The sequence below is a fragment of the Elephantulus edwardii genome, unplaced genomic scaffold (assembly GCF_000299155.1).
Source record: "Elephantulus edwardii isolate Elephantulus edwardi_28Jun2011 unplaced genomic scaffold, EleEdw1.0 scaffold00515, whole genome shotgun sequence".
NCBI lineage: Eukaryota > Metazoa > Chordata > Mammalia > Macroscelidea > Macroscelididae > Elephantulus > Elephantulus edwardii.
The window spans coordinates 134154-157192 of record NW_006400265.1 but is presented as its reverse complement, the minus strand read 5'-3'; positions in this window follow the sequence as shown (position 1 = coordinate 157192).

The window sequence follows — 23039 nt, the reverse complement described above, 5'->3', positions numbered from 1 at the left end:
TTATTGGGTTATCTGTATTTTTCTTGTGGAGGCCCAGGAGTATACAGTAAACTTTCGTTATGAGACTTTTGCCTTAGCTGGTATTACCAAATGTTTGTTCCCAGTCAGTAGATTTTTGTTTCACCCTGTTGGAAAAAGGTATCTGTATTGGGACTGGATTGAATGTGTAAATTGCCTTTGGTTGTATTGTCATTTTCACAATCCTATCCATGAGCAAGGGATATTCTTCCACCACTCCAGTTCTCTTTTTGTTTCTTGTAGTAATGTTTTGTAATTTTCTTTGAATAGATCCTTTGTGCTTCTGCTTAGATTTACTCTCAAGTATTTAATCTTGTGATTAGCTATTGTGAACGGTATTGATTTTCTTAGCTCCAGCTCTGTATTCTTTTTGTCACTGTAGAGAAATCCAACTGATTTTTGTATGTTGATCTTGTATCCTGCCACTTTGCTGAAATGGTCAACTATGTACAGTAGTTTTCTTGCTGAGTCTTTATGGTTTTCAAAGTATACTATCATATCATCTGCATAGAGAGATAATTTTACCTCCTCTTTGCCAATTTGGATACCTCTTATTTCCTTCTCCTGTCTTATTGCTATCAATAATTTCCTGAGTCTTAAAGAGCAATGATGTCAGTCAGGAAACTAAGGTGTGTCTGATCCAGGTCATGGTCTTCTCAATTGCTTGCTATGCCTCTGTGAGCTGGATAATGACTAAGGATGACAAAAGAGGAATCGGTGTCTTTTCTTTTAAGGTGCTAGAGACAAGTACTGCACATACCATGGATTGGATGCTTAGAAAGGTAGAGGGTCAGCAAAATAGGGGAAGTCTTTAAATGAAATGGATTGACACAGTGACTGCAGCAATGGGCTCATGTATGTCAGAGGTGATGAGGATTGCTCAGGATAGGACAGGGTTCAGGTCTGTTGTTCATAGGATAGCTATGAGTTGTACTCGACTCAGTGGCAGCTAATAACAAGAATAACAATTTTTTGGGGTGAAGCTATAACTGATTTCATTTTACTTGGCTCCACAATTTGTCCTCACTGAAGCAGCAGCCAAGTAATCAAGATGTGTTGCATTGAGCACATATTCTGTAAAGGACCTTTTTTTAAAGTGATAAAGAACAAGGATGTCAGTGTAAAAATTTAAGAAAAGTCCAATCCAAGCCATGATATTTTCAATTGCTTCAAATGTTTGTGACAGTTGGACAATGAATAAGAAAGGCTGAAGAAAAAGTGATACCCTTGAACTGAGGTCTTGGTGGAGTATTGGCTATACTATAAACTGCCAAAAGAACAAGCAAATATGTCTTGGAAGACCTGCATCCAGAGTGTTTAGAGGCAAAGAAGGTAAGACTTTGCCTCACATACTTTGATCATGTTGTGAGGAGGTGCCAAGACATCATGCTTGTAAAGTGGAGGATCAGAAAAAGAGAGAAAGAGCCTCAAAGAGATAAATTGTCGCAGTGACTATACTAATGGACTTAAGAACAGCAAAGACTGGCAGGACAGTGCAGGGCTTTGATCCATGATACATCAGGTAGCTGTGATTTGGAGTTGACTGAACAGAAATTTACTTTGGGCATGTTCCTTAGGGAAGGACATCATGCTTGGAAAGGTGGAGGGTTGGTGAAATAGAGGAAGACCCTCAATCAGATGAATTGGCACAGTGACTGCAGTAATGGGTTCAAGTGTGTCAGAGATGGTGAGGATAGCATGGGATAGGGCAGGATTCAGATCTGTTGTTGTTCATAGGGTCTCTATGGGTCATACACAACTGAATGGCACCTAACAATGACCACCAAGAACAAAACCACCACCTTTCTGTTAGCAGCCCAATACAACAGACTATGCTACAGGGATCTTTAAATGAACCCACAGAGCCTAGGATTTATACCACATGGGATTAATTCCATCAGAGCAAAGAATGAAGGATGATTATGTAGTGCTGAGAACCATGGTCCAGCCAAGTCAGCCTGGATTTGGGAACACATGCAATTCAGTCTATAATAAATATCTTTGCCTCCTGAAACACATGTTTTCACCACCAGTGGCCTGTTAGAGGTGTGCACATCATGTGCACATTTGGAACCTGAGATGACCCCTGTGGTTTACACATGCACAGCCATAGATGGTGGTCACTTTGGCCCCTGCTCCGGAGCTCAGGGGGAAGCTGAGGACAGATAGGCCATTTCCAACTTCAGCAATCAGCCCTTGTTGGAAGCGAGGGTGTCAGTTGCTTCCATCTGTCCATCATTTTGGCAGCATAGAATTCACTCCAAGGTCTCCATATCCAACTTCCATCTGGGCCCTGAGCTAGACTGCAGACCTCCCCGTCACGAGAAAAGAATCCACAGGCCTTGCAAACTCGCTATTTTTAGACCTCAGTGGATGTGAGCCAGTTTCCCGAGTGCTGTCATCATCCAAATATTTTATTGAATTGGGCCTTGAAAAAAATCATAACACACATCTCAGACCTACTCCGAAATCATCACAGGTTAAGAGTAGTATGTAGTTAGTTCACGAGACATCCCCAGTGCTGCCCTTGTCCCTGGTCCCCACAGTCATCCCCAGCTGAGCTCACCCAAGTCCGAGCTGAAGTGAAAAGCCAGGCTCCAGTCTCACCTCTTCAGGCCACTTTCTCCTCCTGATGCAGGCCTGCGAGGCCACCTGGTCCCGGGTTTGCCCCTCAGATAGAACGTGTCCAGAGCAGAATCCACTCAGGCCGATGCACTACGTTCCTCTGGGATGTGACCTGTCCAGAACAGTCTGTCCTGCTTCTGCAGCATGTTCACCCAGGATGTGACGTGTCCAGAATGAAGTCTGTTCCATCCTTGAACTTTCCATTTGGCTTCCTGCTGCATCTGAGCTTCAATCCTCCACCCTTGTTGCCTCTTCTCGTAGCCGGGGAGCGTGTGACTGTTTCCCTGCTCTGCTTCTTTACTCTGGAGATCAAGCTGATCCACACTGGGCTGAGATGGTCCAGCTTTGGAGAAAAGGTCTAGCTTGTGTATAATTCCCCTCCCAAGCATCTTAAGCTGCTCTTACCCCATTGTAAAAGGACATCTATACCCACTAATATTAATTAACATTAGTATGTTTGGAAGGAGGAGTGGCATCCACTTCGTAAACAACATGCCTCCAGAAACTTTGATAAACGTCGATAGCTCTAGAGGGGCTTAAGGCCTTTTGTTCATAAAGTCACTATGAGTCATGCTCAACTCAAAGGCAATCAACAACAACATGTGGATATTAGTATTGCCTATGATATATGCCTGTTGTTATTGTTGTTATGTGCCATTGAGTCATTTACGACTCATAGTGACCCTATGTACAAGAGCTCTAAACACTGTTCTATCCTGTGCCAACCTTGCCATCTCAAATGCACTCATTCCCACCACTCCAATTACAGAATCAATCCATCGCATTGAAGGTGTTCCTCTCCTAAGCCGCCCCTCCACTCTGCCAAACATGATGTCCCTCTCCAAGGACCAGTCCCTCCTTGCAACATGCCCAAAGTATGTCAGACGAAGCTTCAGAAGTATGCCAAATATGTCAGACGAAGCTTCAGAAGTATGCCTAGTATGTCAATATTTTGCTTTCCATTTCTTTTTTAACATGTTGAAAAAGATTTTGCTAAAATGAAGGCTGCATAGAGGAGTGAACTTGGTGGGAAAGGATTGTATAACAATGAAAGAATTTTATTTTTACTTTTGAAAAAAAGGAGCAAACTGGGGGGAAGGTTGGGCAGGGAAAAAATGCAACAGTGAATGAATGGAAATCTCTAAACTTTCATTAAAATTGATTAATAAAAAATATCAATTAAAATAATTTTAAAAAGATTTTCCTACATTCCTACTTCATACATTTTATGTTCTAATTATTAGTGACTGTGTGAAACTATTCATTCTCATTTTTAGGTTTCCCAATTTGAAGGCTCAGCCTCCAGTGCTATATCTAACAGTCTAAGAGTATTCTATTGTTCATAGGGTCAACAGAAAAATACTGCTGAAGATCATTCAAAAATGGCTAGAACAGCCACAGAGAATTGCCAGATGAGGCTATGGAACCAGATGTAACATTGTTGATGTCAGATGGATCCTGGATGAAAGGAAAGGATACCAGGATGCCTATGTGTGCTTGAATGATTATGCAAAGGCATTTGACTATGTGGATTATAACAAGTTTTGGCTAATACTGAGAAGAATGGGAATCCTAGAACACTTAGTTATGTTCTGTAGTGCAAAGAGAGCCAGGGAATTGGCCTGTTTTGAACAAAAGAACAAAACAGACTTCCTGTAGTGGCATGTTTTAAAATTTAAAAAGGTATGGGCCAGGATTGTATCCTTTCTCTATACTTATGCAATCTGTATGCTGAGCAAATCATTCAAAAAGCTGGACTCTATTGGAGGAATACTAATCAATAACCTTCATTATGCAGATGACATAATCTTGTTTACTGAAAGTGAGGACTTGAAGCATTTGCTGCAGAAGATCAAAGACTGCAGCTTTCAATATGGATTGCATCTGAATGTTACAACAACAATAATTAAAAAATTAATCCTTCACTGGGTGAAAATTTTACTCCATCTATGGGCTGGAATCCAGATTGGAAGTCATCTGGATCAGCTAGATTCTACAGAGGTTTGTTTTCTGATTCTGGTGAGGATTAGGATGGAATGTTTACTCACAATTGAGTGTGAGTTTATTTTATTTGGCCTCCTATTTAAAAACACATTTGGTCAGCAGTATGAGGCTGGAATCCAGGTTTTCTGGTCTGTCCATTTGCTATACAGATGTATCTCGTGGTTGCTGTGATGTTAAACACTATGACACTGATGTATCAAATGTGGTAATAGTTACCCTTGGTGGGAGCTCCCTGATTAAAATAAGCTTGGAAGCAGGAGTGGCATCCACTTCTGAAGTAGCTTGCCTCTGGAAACTCTATGAATGTGGAAAAACAATGAAAGTTATACAAGTGTTTAGGTCTTTTGTTCATAGGGTAGCTATGAGTCATCTATGATTTGATAGCACTTAACAACAACAAGAACATACAATTAATATATCATTTGATTTATATATTATTTGACTGTGTGCATCACAACAATTTGTGACTAACTTTAAGGAGAACAGGAATACCAGAACACTTGATTTTTCTCATGCAAATTTATACTCAGACCAGGAAGTAGTCCTTAGAACAGAGCAAGGAAACACTGCACAGTTCAAAAGCAGGAAAGGAGTGTGTATCAGGGATATGTCCTGTCTCTATATCTTTTCAATCTGTATGTGGAACAGATTATTTGGAAAACTGAGATTTATGAGGAGATATGTGGCATCAGAATTGAAAGAAGTCTCATCAACAACCTGAGAACTGTCAGCACCATTGTAGAAGGAGAAGAGATTGAGGTTATTAACAATTTTGGCTTGCTTGGCTCCACACCAGCAGTCAAGAAATCAAAAGACAAATTGCTCTGGAGAAGACTGCTATCAGGGACCTCTCAAAAGTTCTGAAGAGCAATGCCATCCGTCTGGAGACTAAGGTATGCCTGATTCAAGTAATGGTCTTTCTAATTCCTTGCTATGCATCAGAGAGCTGTACAGTGACCAAAAATTACAGAAAAAAGAATTGATACCTTTGAGTTGAGGTGCTGGACAAGAGTACTGAGCATACAATATTATGTCAAGAGAACAAACAGATTTATCTTGGAGAGGATGAAACCAGGCTTCTCCTTAGAAATAAGGATTTTGAAGCTCTGTTTCACATACTTTGGGCACATGTCCCAGCCCTTAGAGAAGGACATCATGCTTGGAAGGGTGGAAGGACAGTACAGGATAGGAAGACTTTGGATAAGCTGGATTGACACAGTAACTTGGGCAACTAGGGTAGGTGTGTTGGAGTCAGTGAGACTGGCTTAGGACAGAGCAGCCTTCAGAGCTATTGTATATAGGGTCGTGATAAGTAGCAGGCAACCCAATGACACATAACAACAACAATATATCATTAAGGTAGACTCTACTTTGAGGAGGCAGCTCCCTCCCAGTCTGAGTACCTTTAACCTGAGGGGCTCCATTTCTGGTACTATATCCAACATTATTCATAGAGATTTTGAGAGCCTGCTATTTCATAAGAAGCCAGTTCTGCTTCTTAGTCTATCTTAATCTTGGAGCTCCATAGAAACCTGTCTATCGCGGCGACCCTGATGGCATTTGACACAGAAGTGGCATAGTTTCCAGCATCACAGTAACACACAAGTTGTCCAAACTGATAGATAAGTGGTGGTGCTTCAGAACAGATCTTGAAATGCTCTTTCTGATGATGAATGTAATACCATCCCTTTTTAATGTGTCCTTCCAAGCACAGGAGGCCACACAATAGTTTGATTCAGAAAGGCCACTGTCAATCTAATTCAGCTCCCTAATCCATATGATATGACCTTCATGCATCCCATTTCATTTCTGACAACTTTAGTTTTATTAGATTTGAATATGATAAGAAGGTGTACAAGTTTAAATGATTCAATTGCAATGCAGAGGTTTTTGGGAATCATTGCTTGCAAAATTTTTCATTTATAAGGTGAATAATTAATGGGATCTGGGTGGCCCGGGAGGCTAAGTGTGTGGTTACTAACTAGAAGGTCATTGGTTTTAATCCACTAGCTGCTCTAGGAGAGTACTGTGTGCCTGTCGGTTTCCACAAAGATTAGAGCCGAGAAAATTCCAAGGGACAGTAAAATGCTTCCTGTAGGGTTGCTATGAGTCAGAATGGGCTATCAATACGTATCAATAGTTTTATGTGGCTAACTCTGAGAAGATTGGGAACTCCAGAACACGTGGTTGTGTTTATGCAAAATCTATACTTGGACCAGGAAGCAGTCATCAGAATAGAGCAAAGGAATACTGCAAGGTTCAAAATCAGGAGCGGTATATGCCAGGCGTGCATCCTGCCTCCATACCTTTTCAATCAGGAGGCTGGGCTCTATGAGGAGGAAGGTGGAATCAAGCTTGGTCAAAGATTCATCAACAACCTGTGTTATGCAGATAACACAACTTTGGTGCCAAAACTGAGGAGGACTTTAGACATTTGCTACAGAATGTTAAGGACTGCAGCCTTCAATATGAATTGAAGTTCAACATCAAGAAAACAAAAGATTCTCATTACTGGGCCTATTGGTAGCATCATGACAGAGGGTGGAGATATTGAGACTGTTAACAGCTTTACTTTGCTTGGCTCTGCAATCAATGCTCTTGGTACCAGAAGCCAGGAAATCAAAATACAAACTGCACTGGGAAAATCTGCTGTCAGGGACCTCTTCAGAATACTGAAAAAGCAATGAAGTCAGTCTGGAAACTAAGGTGCACCTGATACAAGCCATGGTTTTCACAACTACTTTCTATGCATCAGGAAGCTGGACAATGACTAGGAAAGACAGAAGGAGAGTTGATGCCTTTGAATTGTGAAGAGTATCGAATATACCATGGAGTTCTAGGAGAACAAACAGGTTCTTCCTGGAGAGGGTGAAAACAGGCTGCTCCTTGGAAGCAAGGATTCTGAAGCTCTGTCTGACATACTTTGGGCATGTTGCAAGGAGGGACCAGTCCTTGGAGAGGGACATCATGCTTGGGAGGGTGGAAAGACAGCACTAGAGATGAAGACCCTGGATGAAATGGATTGACTCAGTGACTGGAGTAATGGGGTGTGTGTGTGTGTGTGTGTGTGTGTGTAGGTGTGTTAGAAACAATGAGGTTGGTTTAGGATAGAACAGGGTTCAGAGCTCTTGTACACAGGGCCACTATGAGTTGCAAGCAACTCAACAGCACTTAACAACAACATGTATATATAAATTAGAAATATTGTAAAAGGGAGGAACAGAAGATTTCAAAAGGTAGCTCCAGAAGACAAATAAAAGTATTATAATGGAACGAGCAAAGAGCTGAAGTTGGAGAATAAAGAGGGAAGATCTTGCTCATCATTTATAAAATTTAAAATACTGAAAAATAAATTCAGGCCTGAAGTTGAAATACTGAAAGGTACTATAGGGTAAGTCTTGAATGATCTAGGAAGCATCAAAAGATGAAAGGAATAGAGTGACTGTGCAAAAATAATTGTTTGACATTGAAAAATTTCAGGAAGTACCATATGAACAAGAACCAATGGTAATAAAAGAAATTTAAGCTGCACTGGAGGTATTGATAAAATTGAACCCCCAGAAACTGATAGAATACCAGATGACATGTTTCAGCCATCAGATACATCCTTGGATGTGCTCACCAGTCTACACCAGAAAATATGGAGGACAGTTGCTTGGGCAACTGACTGGAAGAGGTCCATATTAATTCCCATTCATAAGACAGGTGATCCAATAGAATGTGGAAATTATTGAATAGTATTAATATTACATGAAAACAAAATATTGCTGAAGATCACTCAAAAAATAGAGTAGTTATGACCCAGCTAGTCTACTACTTGGAATATACCCTGAGAAGCTGAGAACTGAGGCACAGAGACTTGTAAACCAGTGTTCACAGCAGCGTTATTCACCATCGCAAGAACATGGAAACAGCCTGGATATCCAACCCCAAATGAATGGATTGAGAAATTATGGTACATTCACACAATGGAATACTACACAGCACACAGGAGTAATGATTTTGTAAATTATTACCTAACTTTGGAGGGACTGGAGAGCATTATTCTGAGTGAACTAACTCAGTCCCACAAGGATAAATATTCTAGAAAACCATTATTGTAGAATGAGTATAAAGATCCAAGGGGGGAGGAGGGGTAGAAGCAGAGGAATGAGGATGTGCAGCGGGAGGGGGGATTAATCATGGAGTTGTACAATTTATTGTTTAGGGGTGAGGGAAATTGGAAGAATCTGTTCTGGAAAGCAAAATTCAAATTTTGTATATAAACTAGTATTAAAAAAAGAAAGAGTAGTACACTGACAGAAAACTGCCAGAAGTTCAAGCTGAGTTTAGAAGAGGCTGAGGCATCAAGGATTTCCCTGTGGCTATCAGATGGATATTGGTTGAAAGTAAGAAATACCAGAATTCCCATTTATATCTTATTTACTATACAAAAGCATTTGACTGTGTGGATCATGATAAACTACAGCTAACATTGAGAAGAATAGAAATCCCAGAGCACTTAAGTATGCTCATACAAAATCTATACCTAGACCAAGAAGCTGTTGTCCAAACAGAGAAACGGAACAACACTATGTGATTTAAAATCAGGAATGATGTGTGTCAGGGCTGTGTCCTTCCTCCATAACTTTTCAATCTATATATGGAACAGATTATTTGGGAGGCTGGACTTGATGAAAAAGAATGTGGCATCAGGATTGGAGGAAGACTCCAATCTATGTATCTATCATGTATGTATGTATGTATGTATGTATGTATGTATGTATGTATATATGTATCTATCATCTATCTATATTTATCTATACTTATATGTATCCATCCACTCAACAACTTGAGTTATGCAGATGACAAAACCTTGCTTGTTGAAAGTAAGGAGAATCTGAAACACTTGCTGTCGAAGATAAAAGACTGTGTAGCTTTCACTATGGATTGCATCTCATTCTAAAAAAGACGGAAATCTTTACCCCTAGAACAATAAGCGACATCATGACAAGACTACAATTGCCAATTGTTTCATCTTACTTGGATCCATAAATTCATAGATTTGGTACCAGCAGTCAGGAAACCAGGAGACGTATTGCATTGGGAAAGTCCATCGTTAGGGACTCGTCCAAATTACTAAGGAGCAATGATGTCAGATTGAAGACTAAGGCATGCCTAATTCAGGCCATGGTCTTGTTAAAATCATTTGATATGCATCTGAGAGCTGGACAATGAATAAGGTTGACAGGAGAATCAATGCATTTGAGTTGTGGTGTAAGAAAATATTACTAAATATCTTATGAACTACCAAAAGCACAAACAGGTGCATCCTGATAAAAGTGCAGGCAGAGGACTCCTTGGAGGCAAGGATGGTAAAGCTTTGTCTTGTATAGTTTGGGCATGTTGCTAGGAGAGGCTATTTCTTGGAGAGGGACATCATGCTTGGAAAGATGGTGGGTCAGTCAAAGAGAGGAAGACCTTCAACAAGATGGATTGACACAGTGAAATGGATAGACACAGCGACTGTAGCAGTGCCTGTAGGTGTGTCAGAGATTGTGAAGATGGCACAGGCCAGGTTCAGTTCTGTTGTTCACAGGGTTGCTATGAGTTGTACTTGATGGCATCTAACTTTATCTATATATCTAAGTATATATCTCTATATCTGGGAGAGAGAGAAGAGAAAAGAGAAGAGAAGAGAAGGGAAGGGAAGAGAAGAGAAGAGAAGAGAAGAGGAAAGAGGGAGAGAGAGAAAAAAAGAGAGAGGAGGGGGGAGAGGGGGAGCAGGGGAGAGGGAGAGAGAAGAGAGGAGGAGAGGCGAGGAGAGGAAAGAGGAGAGGAGAGAAAAGAGGGAGAGAATTAGATCTATATCTCTTCTATATATCCATCCACTCATTTATCCATCTATCCTTCCATCCATCCAACATTGTGATTTATTTTTTTTTAAGTATGGTTATAATATTTTTTACTGTATTTTAAAACAAGAGCCTTTATCTTTTAGAAATGCATAGTCGCATATTTATGTGCAATAGTACACAGCTGGGAAATCCAAAGGTGCCTAGGAGAGGGCGACGTGAGCCTATTAGTGAACAAGACTGGCAATGACCTGATTGGTGATTGGTTAATGGTGGTTCTTTACACATTTTCTCCTGTTGCTGAAAGTTGATACTTTTAGTAACTGAAGAAAGGTCACTAAGTTTGTGGGAAAGCTCACGCCCAGATTTCATTAATGAGTGCCTGCTGTGTTCACAAACCTGGAGTTGACTTCTTCGCCATTTAGCTTGTACCGTTGCAGGATTGAGTGACTTTGGGGCTGTAGGGATTACTAAGTGATACTAACATCAGAGATGTCACTTCTAGGCTGGTGTCTTTGTGCCCCCCCCCCGCCCCCAGCACATCTTCATCAGGTGAGATACGCGAAGCTATCCACTACAGATGGTGTAAGAAAGCACATATACGCCCGTGTTTACCTTGCTTACTGGGAAATTTTCCCAACTTTGTGGAGTAACAGAAATTTCCCTTCATGAGCATGAAATCGTGAGGACATGACAGACTCAGGGTTTATATCTCTTCCTCCTTCCCTCTCCACTCCTCTCTCTCTTTTATATCATGTTGTTCCCTCCCCAGTGAGCAGGAGTAGCCCACAGAGCTCTCTCACAGAAGATTAACATCCTCTGACTGCGCTGCTGTAATCAAAGTGCTCTCTCTGCAGCACTTGAGAGGGGGATCTGGAAGTTACTGAAGGGAGGTGATGGTCTCCGATATCAAGGCCCTTGGAGAAGGGCTTTGGGTTTTGGTTGATTCTGCTGCCCTCTGTTATCACCAAGAGCTTCCATGATCCCACTCAGCATGGCCCCTCCTGCTGTGAGGCCTGCCTCAGTATCAATGCAGAATTACAAGCACCATATACAGACATGACTGTGCAGAGTACCTCTGAAGGAGAATTATGGGAAGTCTCCTGTGAGTTACAACCTCAGAGGTCCAACAGAGAGACAGTTATGATTCACTGGCAATGAGTCGATCTGAACGGTACGAAGGGGAGCAGCCTCTCTTATGTCCCATGCTTAGCTTGAGAGTGTCCCACCCAGGTCTAGAACCCTCTCTGGCACATGCTACACTGGTGCTGGTAGGGGACTGTGCACCTTATGGTGCACCCCCAGCCCCACGGCGACAGTTTCTTCCTACACATCCACTTGCAGAGGTCTGGGCAGCACTGGCTGCACCACCCAGGGAGCAACGTGGAGGTGGCTCAGAGGACCCGAGGGGAGGGGATTTTGTGGATTGTGGTGTCTGCTTAATTTCATGTATTAAAACTCTATCCTGTGGATGGAATCCTCTTTAAGGAATAAGGCTGTGTTCTTTGTTTTGTTACTGAGGCCATACGCATGTTATTTTTTATTATATGTTGTGGAGTTGGCCCTGACTCCTAGTCACCCCTAGTGACCCTGTGTAAAATGGAAAGAAATATTGCCCGATCTTGCATCATCCTCACAATCTCTGCTGTGTGTACACTCACTGCTATAGTCACCGTGCCAATCCATCTCATTGAGGGTCTTCATTTACGTTTGCACTTCCTCCAAGACAGGTTGGTTATTTTGGCAATCCATGGTGGTGGTGGTTGTTATGTGCCGTCGAGTTGCTTGCGACTCATAGTAACCCTATGTACAACAGTCCTAAACTCTGCCCTGTCGTGTGCCAATTGCACTGTCTCCGATACACCCATCCCAATTACTCCAGTCACTGGATCAATCCACCTCATAGAAGGTCTTCCCCTCCTGCGCTGTCCCTCCACCCTCCCAAGCATGATGTCCTTCTCCAAGGACCAGTCTTTCCTTACAACATGTCCAAAGTATGTCAGATGAAGCCTCAGAATCCTTGCCTCCAAGGAGCAGCCCAGTTTAACCCTGTCCAGGATGAATATGTTTGTTTTCCTAGTAGTCCATGGTACCCTCAATACTCTTCTCCAGCACCACAGCTCAAAGGTATCAATTCTCCTTTTATCCTCCCTAGTCATTGTCCAACTCTGATGCATAACAAGTGATTGCAAAGACCATGGCCTGTATCAGACCCACCTTAGTCTCCAGAGAGACACCACTGCTCTTCAGCAATCCATGGCACTTTTTTTTTGTCAGCACCTTAATTCAAGGGCATCAGTTCTTTCATCTCCCTTATTCATTTTTTTCCACTTTCAGATGACATAAAACAAATAAAAATGTCATGGCTTGGGTCAGGTGCACCTAAGTCTTTAAAGGGCATCATTGCTCTTTATCACTTTAAAGAGACCATTAACAGCAGATGTTTCCAATGGATCATGTCTTGATTGTTTTACTGCTACCACAGGTATTGATTGTGGACTCGAGTAAAATGAAATCCTCGACATTTTCACTCTTCTCTCCATCTACCATGTTACCTATTGGTCCAGTGGTGAAGTTTTTTATTTTCTTGAGGTTGATATGTAATTCATATTGAAGAATATGTAATATCATATTGTAATTAATATTGTATGTGTATTATAAATTGTAATCTTTGACAATCTTCAGTAACCGCTTTAAGTGCTATTCACTTTTGGGTTTTTTAAATGTTTTTCTTTTTTTTGTTAATTGTGATTTTAACTAACATTTACAGAAAAGTTGAATTTTCATTCCTTCATTCTTGCACATTTTTCTCCTTACCCCACTCTAGTTCACTGTTTTAAAAAAATATTCATTCATTGTGGCACAATTTCCTGCCTCTCCGCCCCAGTCCACTTTGCAATACTCCTTATTCGTCGTCATACAAATCATGTCTGATCATATACTTCTTTTAAACAGGTCTTTCCTTCATCGGTTCAATGCAGTGTTCATTATCTACCCTTTTTATTCCCTAGTTTTCCCTCAACCCCCCAGGTCAGTCCTGTTTTATAACAGTGCTGCTATGCAGTATTTGCTGTTCACTTTTGCAAGCAAGATTATGTCACCTGCGTAAGATAGGTTGTTGGCAAGTTGCTGTTGATCCACGTAGGAGGTCCTAAACCCAGTCCTGAGTTACTAGGATAGACTCAGAGGCTCCCACAGGAAGACAGTTGCTGGAAACACCAAGGGTCCCGCAAGCTGAAAGCTGGGCAGGGTAAGGCCAACAGAAGAACTCTAAGGACCAAGATGCAGCTGTTTGTTCTTTTGGCAGTCCATGGGATGTTTAGTACTCTTCTCCAACACCACAGCTGAAAGGCATCGATTCTTCTGTCATCTTGATTCATTGTCCAGCTCTTAGATGCACAGCAAGTGTTTGAAAAGACCATGGCCTAAATTAGGCTCAAAGTGACATCATTGCTACTCACTAATTTGGGGAGGTTCCTGACTGCAGACTTTCCCAGTGTGATATGTCTTTTGATCTCGGGTGTTAGGATTTTGACTGGGGATCTGAGTAAGATGAAGCTGTTGACAGTTTCAATCTTTTCTCCAGGTGGGATCAGTCCTTAGAGAGGGACATTAGGCTTGGGAGGGTGGAGGGCCAGCGCAGGAGAGGAAGACCCTCTATGAGGTGGATTGATTCCATCAATGAGGGTAGGCTTGTTGGAGACAATAAGATTGGCACGGGATAGAGCAGGGTTTAGGGTTGCTGTACATAGGGAAGCCATGAGGCTCAGGTGACTCGATAGCACCTAATAACAACATCATGATGTTACCTATCAGTCCATTACCTCCTGAGGTTGAATTAATCTTCTGGCCCCAGGTGGTCTAGTTCTTAGGATCCAAAATCAAAGATCATGTTGCTTCTGTACTTTCAGCCACCTGCCACTTCTGTTCTAGAAGTTCTAAGTCAGTCAGACAGGAGCCATGAGCAGAGTCAGTTAGAGGCAGACGCTGCACAATGAGAATGGTGTCTATTGCTGCACTGTCTCATAGCTGAGGCCCCTTTGGCACCTGATGGGTCCTGTCCTGGAGAGTGCCATGGCGCTCGTGCGGGCAGACATGCCCCAAGGCTCACATGCCCATACTCCCCACCACACCATGCTGCCCAGCCTTGCCCCTCCCCAGGCCCCATGCCCCTGCCAGTGGGAGTGCTTTAAGAGGTGGCTCTTACTTCAGATTCCCTGGGTCTTGTCATTTGCCACGTGCTTTGGCCCAGAGTAGAGAGGAAGTGGCTCTGGGCCAGCTCTGAGTCCAGTGCTCGTACATGTCTGCTTGCCTTCTTGCTCCTTGTCCAGCCACCAGGAGAGGAGAGCTGGCTGGCTTGCTGGGGCCCAGACACATCTGCGGACCCAGCCACCAGCCAGTGAATGAGACTACCACACACATGTGCGGACCAGAAGTGAGTGCAGCTGAGACCAGTGATGTCTGAGCAGACTCCCAGAACCAAGCCGTGGAGTGGCACCACCTGAGCCGCACTCTGAGACTGTGCTGGAGGTGCTGCTCTTCTTGGCAGTGGCTAACTGATGCACCCAAATGAACAGACCACCACTCAAACTGCAGTCGCTGCTGAGCTGATTTCAGCATATGACAACTCCATGTGCTATGGAGTAGAATGGAGCTGGTGATCGTCTTGGTTATAATCTTTCCAGAAGATTACAGGTCTTTCTACCGAAGTGTCTCTGAACTGCCACCCTTTGGGCTGGTAGTCGGGTGTCATCCATTTGTGCCACCTGGGGATTGAGGCTGTCTTCTGGGTCCCTTCCCTGTTTCTGTGAGTGAATGAGACTGAGGTTTTCAAATTCTCTGTGTGTGAGGATGCACACAGCTGCCTGGGCTTCATCCCTGAAAATTTTGGTGGGGGTACACTGTAGAGAGCTGGGTCCCTGCATCCACATACTATACTGTGAAGACACAGAAGGGTGGAACAGGAGCTCAACCATGGGAACTGACCTGGAACTGACCAGCAGAGGGAGACTGCCCAGAGCAGCCCTGCATTTTAAGTGGAGGCTACTTCAATTACTTGTGGTCACTCATGGTGGTCACCCAGTGGGGCAGCCATGGTGAAAGGGTGTCAACAGAGCTTCCAGACTAATGCAGACTAAAAAAGGGTTGGTAGTCCTAAAAGAATCAGCCTTTGAAAACCCTATGAATGAGAGAGAGCACTGTTAGATATGGAACTAAAGGAAGAGGCCTTAGAGGGGAAGATACTAAGACATGAGGAGAAATAGCTATAAATATCCACTAATGATTGGAACATAGAATGTACTAAGTATAAATGTAGGAAAATTGCGAGTTGTCAAAAATCAAATGGAATATATCACATTCTAGGCATGAGTGAGCTGAGATGGACTGGCATTGGCCATTTTGAATCAGACAATTATATGATCTACTATGCTGGGAATGAAAAATTGAGGAAGAATGATGTTACGTTCACAGTCAAAAAGACCATTTCTAAGTCTATCCAAACGTAAAATGTTGCTACTATTCATACACATTCAAGGAAGACTTCTTAATGTAACAGTTAGTCAAATATATGCACCAACAGCTAAAGCCAAAGATGAGGAAACCGAATAACTCTACCAAGTTTTGCTGTCTGAAACTGACCAAACATGCAGTCAAGATTTATTATTAATAATAATTGATGACTGGAATGCAAAAGTTGGAAAAAAGTAGAAGGACTGGGAGTCAGAAATTAAGGGGACAAAAATGAGGTTGGAGACTGAATGACTGGGTTTTGTACATTCAGTAATTTATTCATAGCAAATTTCATTTAAGAAACACAGATGACAACTATACACTTGGACGTCTCCGGATGGATGAGCTGCACAGGAATTAGGTTGACTACATCAATGGATGTACCTATCTCCAGAGTGCTGAAGAGCAATGATGTCAGTCCAGATACAAAGTGTGCCTAACCCAGGCCATGGTCTTCTCCATTACTTGTTATGCTTCAGAGAGTTGGACAATGACTAAGGATGACATAAGAAGAATAGATGTCTTCAAGTTGTGGTGCTCAAGAAGGGTCCTGAACAGGCTATGGACTGCCAAGAAAACAAATAGGTCTGTCTTAGGGTGAAGCCAAGTCTTGGAGGCTAGGATTTTGAAGCTCTGCCTCACTTACTTTGGGCACATGGCCAGGAGAAGGACATCATGCTTGGAAGGGCAGACTGACAGCGCAGGAAAGGAAGACCCCAGATGAGGTGGATTGATACAGTAAAGGGGGTGATGGAGGTTGGTGTGTCAGAATTAGAGAGACTGGCTCAGGACAGGAAAGGGTTCAGAGCTGCTATACATCGGGTCGCTATGCATGACAGGTGACTCAACTGCACATACCAACAATAACCTACTACGACAAGTTTGGAAGCAGGAGTGGCATCCACTTCCTAAACAAAATGCCTTTGGAAACTTTGATAAATGTCGATAATTGTAGAGAGACCTCAGGCCTTTTGTTCATAGGGTTGCTATGAGTCGTGCTCAACTCAACGGCAATCAACAACAACATCATTTATGAAAAGAGTTGCTGGAGCAGCTCAATATCAGGAATCAAAACCAGGCCAGGTCCCGACTGGGACAGACCACTAATGACGGATTATGCAAGTTCAACTTGAAGAACATGAAAACAACTTTACAAGAACCAAAGGACAATCTTGGGTATATCACATCTGAACTTAAAAATCATCTCCAGAATAGGTCTGAGGCACTGAATGCTAATGAGCGAAGAGTAGATAAGCTGTGGGATGATATTAAAGATATCATCCATGAAGAGAGCAAAAGGTCACTGAGAAGACAGAGAAAAAAGAGAAGACCAAAATGAATGCTGGGAGAGATTTAAAATTGTACTGGAGTGTTGAGAAGCCAAAACCAAGAGAAGGGATGTCTGGGTAAAATAGATGAACAGGACTTCAAAGGACAGTTAAAGACAAAGCAAAGTATTAGAACGATATATGTAAAGAACTGGAATGGGAGAGCAAAAAAGGAAGAGCTTGCTCAGCATTTCTCAAATCGAAAGAATGGAAAAGCAAATCCAAGCCATAAGTTGCAATACTGGGAACACTGGCTTGGGACAGGGCAGAGTTCAGAGCTATTGTACACAGGATCACAACTCCGTGGCACATAATAACAACAACATTCCATCTGACATTTGTCAGTTCTGAGAGGAGGTTATTCTGCTCCATAATGTATGCCACGAACACCTGTGCTTCTGCTTCTGTCCTTTTTCTCATGATAATGAAGAAACAAATGTTTGTTCAGCCAGGAGGCAGCTGAGCAGTATCCACAAGTGACCTGGAGTTAGACACATCCTGCAACCATTCATTAAGGGGTGACGTAGTCAGTTTGTTACTCATTCTCTCTGGACCTCAGTTTTCATGATATAAGTTTTCATGAAATATAAGGAAAATTATACTCCTGGGACATGGGGGGAGAAGAAAAGAAAATGGAGGGAATATATGGAGCAGGAGTGGCATCCACTTCTGAAAGGGCTTATCTCTGGAAACTCTTATGAATGTGGAGGAAGGACAAAAGTTATGCAAGTGTTCAGGTCTTTCATTCATAGGGTTGCTATGAGTCGTCTATGACTCAACGGCACTTAACAACAAGAACAATTTAAAAAAGAATTGGTTAATAAATTAGTAAAAAAAGAAATTAAAAAAAATTGGTTGACATGGAAACTTCAGGAAGTAGCACGTGATAAGGAACCAATGGTGATTGGGGAAATAGTTGAAGTTGCATTGAAAGCATTGGCAAAAAAAATAAGGCCCCAGGAATTGATGAGGTATCAATTGACATGTTTCAACTAACAGATGCAGCCCTGGATGTGCTCACCTGTCAATTTGGAAGACAGCTACCTGATCAACTGATGAGAAGGGATCCATTTTACTTCCATTCCCAAGAAAGGTGATGCAATACATGTGGAAATTATTGAACAATATCTGTAACATATAAGCAAAATATTGCTGAAGAAGATAATTCAAAAACAGCTACATTGCCAGAAAACTGTAAAAAGTTTAGGCCAGGTTTAGAAGATGGATACTGGCTGAAAGCAGAGAACACCAGAAGAATGTCTATTTGTGTTTTACTGACTATGCAAACACATCTGACTGTGTGTATCATAACAAACTATGGCTAACCTTAAGAATGGGAATCCCAGAACACTTAACTGTGCTCATTTGAAACTTAAATCAGACCAAGAAGCTGTTGTCCAAACAGATCAAGGAAATACTGCATGATTTAAAATCAGAAAAAGTATGCATCAGGGCTATATCCTTTCTCCATTATTTCTTAAATTTGCATGAGACAATCATTAGAGAAGCTAGCCTTTATGAAGTGTGTGACATCAGGATTGGAGGCTCATCAATAACTTGGCATTATGCAGATAATTCAACCTTGCTTGCTGAAATCAAAGAGGACTTGATACACTTGCTACAGAGAATCAAAGACTGTAGCCTTCAATATGTATTACATCTCAACACCAAGAAAACAAAAAACCCTCACCACTTGTCAACAGGCCACATCATAATAAAGTTTGAAATTGTGAAGAATTTCATGTTGCTTGAATCCGCTATCAACATTCTTAGTACAAGTAGTCAGGAGATCAGGAGACATATGACACTGGCAATGTCTGCTGCCAGAGATCTTTCCAAAGTCCTGAAGAGCAATGACAGTTTAAAGACTAAGGTGCAGCTGATTCAAGTCATAGCCTTTCCAATGACCTGCTATGCATCTGAGAGCTGAACAATGAATAAGGATGACAAGAGAAGAAATCAATGCATTTGAAATGTTGTGTTGGAGAAGAGCACTGAACATTCCATGGGCTGCCAAAAAACTAACAGGCATGTCTTGGAAAAAGTGCAATCAGAGTGCTCTTTGGAGGCAAGGACAGTAAAGCTTTATTTCATATCATTTTGATAGAGGCTATTTCTTGGAGAGGGAAATCATGCTTGGAAAGGTGGAGTCAGTGAAGGAGAGCAATACTCTCAGTGAGGCGGACTGGCACAGTGGCTGCAAAGGGGTCAAGGGTGATTGTGGGGACGGCACAGGATAGGAGAGGGTTGATATCTGTTGTTCATAGGGTTGCTATGAGCAGTACTGGAGGGCATCTAATAACAAGATAAAAGGTATATATTTTACAGAATTTACATTATAAAGTTCAAAGTGGAAAAACTATCTGATTTTTGATTGGATACAAAAGTAAAAAAACTGAGCTCTAATTACAAAAGGTTAAACTGTATCTATTCAGTGATACTTAAAGGCAGAAGAGCTGCCAACTAAAAGATCAGCTGTTCTAATCCATCACTGGCCTCTCAGCTGGCAGTTGAGTGCTTAAATATTGTACCACCCAGGGCTCCTAATAAGATCAATAGTAAAGTCTCTAAGAGTGATGGAGGAGGATGCCCAGAGGAAATCACAGTAGGGAAGGGGAGTGCTGAGGTTCCCTTTATAGTTCCAGATAGATGACTTGGCCGTTCTCAGAGGGCCCTGGTGATGGAGAGGGTGGGAGGATGTGGCTGCTTGGGATAGGCATCCTGGGCAGAACAGCCTGTGTGGAGACCAGAGTCCACTATGTTCTGTGCTGGCTAGGGCAGAGCTATAATGAAGAGGAGAACAGGTATGGGACCTTCCAGGCCAGTGCCAAACTCAGCTCAGTTTCCAGATGAGGGGTACCATTATCTGATATTTAAAAGCTTGTGCCACTTAGGATGCTAAAACTATACACTCAACAAACAGAGAAACAAAGCATTTGCTATCTCAGCCTAGACTTCTAAGTTTTAACCCAAAATAAATTGTTGTTAAGTGCCGTAGAGTTGTAGACAACTCCTAGCGACCTTATGAATGAAAGACCTGAACACTTGTATAACTTTCATTAATAAAGTTTCTGGAGACAAGCTGTTTCGGAAGTGGATGCCACTCCTGCTTCCAAGCTTGTTTTAATCGGGGAGTGCCACGTAACACTGTCCACCATGGGTAATCATTATTGCATTTGACACACCAGTGTCACAATGTTCAGCATCACAGCAACCACGAGTTACCTCTATACAACAAATGGACAGATCACTGCTATACCACTTAGAAGACGTTTTCACCAAAACCAATTAAAACCAGGCCGGAGGGCCGCAGACAAAAATCACCCATCTTTGGCTTGGTAGCATCACCTTCCGTCCACTAGACCAACTGAGATCTATGTTGTTGTTGTTGTTGTGTGCTGTCAAGTCATAGATGACTCATAGTGACCCTATGAATGAAAGACTTGAACAATTGTATAACTTTCATCGTTTCACATAAAAGTGTGTTGCCTTCCCTCACATTACTAGAAGGCTCATTTTTAAAAAAATTCCAAATGATGTGCACAGCCAATACGGAGTATTTAGAAAACAAAGCCAAATCAGAAGACAGGAGTATTAAGATTGTGCTTTCCAAATCAATGAAATAATTTTTGGGTAGTTGGAAAAATCAGAAGAAGTGAGATATTTGGGTTTTGGTGTTTTGTTTTTTCGCCCTGAAAGAGGGTGCACTCCAGCTGCTGTAGGGAGAAAGTGATGAAGGGGCAAGGAGAATGTGGGGAGCACACAGGAAGCAGTTTAAAAGAGGTTGCAAAGAAGGCACTCCAAGGTGAGTGCTGACTGTAAAGCTGCTAATTAGACAATTAAGTGAACATTAAAATGACAGCAAAGTGATTCACTGCAAGCTCAAAAGCAATTAGCATTGGGACAGTTCTGATGTCAAAAAGTGAGGTTAAAAAATCCAGATTGCTGGTGCAATAGCTCCATACTTACAGATGAACTCAAGGTTAAAGGTACCATATTTTAATTGGAAGCTGCAAGGTCAGAGAAGCCTAAAAACACATCCACTGGAAAACACCATGAGCACAGATAACACCGACAAAGGAAGTCAACTAACACCCAAGAATACTGAGTCCACTCAATTCTCTTAGAAGGATAGAAGGAGGGGTGCCTGGACGGGGTGTGGGAGCTACATGCAGTTAGATTTTGATGTTTCCTATTGGAAACACGGTGTATTGGTTATGGATAAAGTACTTCAAAGTCAGGGGATTTTGGGATATTCAGGGAAGCACAGAATTCCAGAAAAACAACTGATTTGTTCATTTGTGGTTTTCTGTACTTAACCAAATACCTAAGTCTAACCTCTGGCCACAATTTTTACAACACACAGGTACTTCAAAACGATTGCACCTAAATAACCATTCTATTATTAGACCACCAAACTACTATCAACATCAAGAAAACAAAAACCTCACCACTATAGGCAATCTCATAATGGGCAGAAAAAACGACCGACTTTGTCAATTTCATCTTACTTGGATCCACAATAAACACCCTTGGTACCAGCAGTCAAAACATCAAAAACTATACTGCATGGGCAAAGTCTGATGCCAGAGACTTCCTGAGGAGCAGTGATGTCAGTTTAAAGACTAAGGTGCACTTGATTCAGACCATAGTCTTTTTCGATTACTTCCTAAGCATCTGAGAACTGGACAATGGCTAAAGACGACAGAAAAAGAATTGATACATTTTGAGTTGTGTTGTTGGGAGAAGAATACTGAATAGCTCATGGACTGTCAAAAGAACAAACAGATATGTGTTGGACAAAGTGCAGTCAGATTGCTCCTTAGAGGCAAGAATGGTGAAGCTTTATCTCACATACATTTGGCATACTATTATGAGTTTATTCTTGGGAAGGAACATCATGCTTGGAAAGGTGGTGGGTCAGTGAAAGAGGAAGATCCTCATCGAGACGTACTGATCCCCCAGCTGCAGCAATGTTAGAGATGATGAGGATGGCACAGCAAAGGACAGGGTTCGGATCTGCTCTCTGGGAGTCAGGCTGGACTAATGGATCACACCTAACAACTGATCTTGTAGTTCCTTTGGACATCTGACAAGACAGGACGAAACAGAATTGCCCCACACAGTTTCCAGGTCTGTAATCTTTAAGAAAGCCAACGGCCACGGCTTTCTCCCCGCGGTGCAGCCGGTGGGTCGAATCTTGTTAGCAGGGAACAAGTTCACCCGCGCGCCACCTGCCCAGAGCCTCCATGCAATACCCTGCATGCATCCGAGAAAGGGCATGTCAATTGTGCCCCTCACCAGCCTGGCTGGGGAGCCGCAGGGCCCAGCTCGGACCTGGGACGTCCAGGTTCGGCTTCCAAAACTTCTCAGTCCACACTGATCAGCAGCTGCAGGGAACACTGGCGCCCACGCGCTGCACCACGAAGGACACGCCCACTGGCGGCTCGACCAATGCGCACGCGCGGCGGGGGCGGCCAGGCCTGCTAGTCATGAGTGCGCATGCCCGTCGCGCCTGCGCAGGCCGGGTGAGCGGCCAGGGCTCGCGCTCTACCCCACTAGGTGTTGTCTGGAGGCGCCGCTGTCTCGCCCCCTCCCTCCCGTAGCTCCGCCTACCTCAGCGTCCGCTCAGTGCGCGCGGGCGCAGTAACCCCAGCGGCGCCGCCGAGTGAGGTTTGAAATGAGCGGCGCGTGCGCAGTGCGCTGCCGAGCCGCGCCG